Below are 2,170 nucleotides of genomic sequence, written 5' to 3'. Positions count from 1 at the left end.
GCGCAGCGCTTAGGATCAACAGCAAAGCTGTGCCACGCAATCTTGTATCATGTCTCTCTGGTTCAACAACGAATCAGCGACTACGTCATACCTACTGGTTGTCGCTACTCTACGTTGCTACAAACTGCTATTTGCTACAATCTGCTATTTGCTACAATCTACGGTTGCTACAAGTCTACGCTGTCGACGCTACAGAATCCTACACGGAGATCTTCAACCTTTTCCCAGTACAACACTATCTCTGCAGTGAAGAGATATCTTAACAGATTCTCCAGACTATCTAGACTATTTCTTCGATAACTTCTCTAAAAGAATACTTCTGCACGGACTCTACTGAGGAGCTATTTTTGTTATTGCTATGCCTTAATACATCAACAATGACGATCCTGAAAGACTGCATGTTTACACGCTGTTCCCGCGGGAGACTGCTTTGCCTTAGTGATTGCATTACCTTAAAGATGTTTCAGAACATGCACATATGAGAGTCTACTTCTGTTATACGTATGCATTAATACGTCAAACATTTACTACGCCGAATCTCCAGTGAATTGGCTGTGCTACGAGACTAGATCAGTGAGGATATTCTGATATATATGTCCCTTAAAACCCGTGCCCATTTTACGATAGCCCAATTACGACACATTGTTTCACTATGTATCATCCTACCAGTGTCGTATTATAATGTGTATACAATCTCAAAAAGTAACAAATTGTAATTTTTTTGTAGGTTTATTTTATTTCGCTTATTCCGGACTAGAGCGATGATGTGCCGTGGGCGGCAGCAATGTTTTGAACCGAGCAGTTTAACTGCACAATATGGTGAACTATCTACGCGGGAACAAAACCGCGCATTATAAGTATCAACAAACAACCTTTGCTTGCCCGACGGAGGACTGAACAAATATAGATATCGTTCGTCTTACTAGGTGTAATACACACATTTAACGCAGCACTGCATATACATGATCAGCATACCACCTGGACGAGAGTTTCAAGAGCGGTAGACGACTGCAACATATTTTTTTGAGAAGTACGATTAAAGACCAACTGATTCTGGCTATGTATTTTATAATACATAGTATGTTTTATAATACATAGTATTTTATAATACATACAATGTATAATAATTGAATTTTGCCTGGTTTCTTGATATAAGCAAACGAGCTTTTATGACGGGAAATACGTGTAACGATGCATCTAATATTCAGTTATTAGGTTCAGTCGTAACATTAGTCGTAACCCCAAACATGATTCGTGGATATTTCCGAATTATAGAGCATATTAAAAAAACCCACAGCTACTAATGGGGTTAGCCGCTAGAAACAGTTTCCGCTGGAGGGCAGCACATCTGTAGAGGTGCAAGATTATAATAGATAGTGCACGGTGATATTAGTGGTGCATATGTGAAGTGGGTGTTCGTTTATTCTTTTGTGTGTGCTCAGCAGTTATGGAATGATGTTTATTGAGATTCACGTGATATTAGTGGTGCATATGTGAAGTGGGTGTTTATTTCTTTTGTGTGTGCTCAGGAGTTATGTAATATGTTTATTGAGATTCACGGTGATTGGTGGTGACGGTGATTCATTGGCCATACCTCACACAGCGCCACCTATAAATGTTCTCACATGAATGAACATTTCTTATTTTGTAGTGCTATATGTGACGTTCAACCTTCTAGTAGCAAAACAAACTATATGTAGGGACTTGCGGACAAAGATACGCCGTCTCGTACGCGAATACAAAAGAAACGCGCAATGAACGGTCGCGTGATTGCGCAATACATCGAGTGTTAAGCTTGTATTTGCCGCGAGTGAAGTCCACAAGCGTGCCTTTGGAGGACGAAGCCACGATGAGTCCGCGAACCTGCGCCGGCGAAGAACGACACCTACACATGCACCGAGTGAACTATCCTTATGCGCGTGTAAAACCGATTATACGTTGAGTTTTATACATGGTTTATAGTATGTCTATCATTTCACGCACTAAAATCACCGTTCGTCGTGTACGAGGGCGTCGGAACATGCCCGCGGCGCCGCGCGCGACGCCGCGGCAATTTTTTCAGGCCATAAATTTGTCCGTAACCAAAATCTTTCAATAATTTATATGACCCGTCTTTTGGCCTATGCGAAGTACACTATATCATCAGGAGTAGCATAATTTTATAGCGAAT

Source organism: Priapulus caudatus, unplaced genomic scaffold (assembly GCF_000485595.1).
Source record: "Priapulus caudatus unplaced genomic scaffold, Priapulus_caudatus-5.0.1 Scaffold141, whole genome shotgun sequence".
Lineage (NCBI taxonomy): Eukaryota > Metazoa > Priapulida > Priapulimorpha > Priapulimorphida > Priapulidae > Priapulus > Priapulus caudatus.
Note: the sequence above shows the minus strand (reverse complement) of the source record.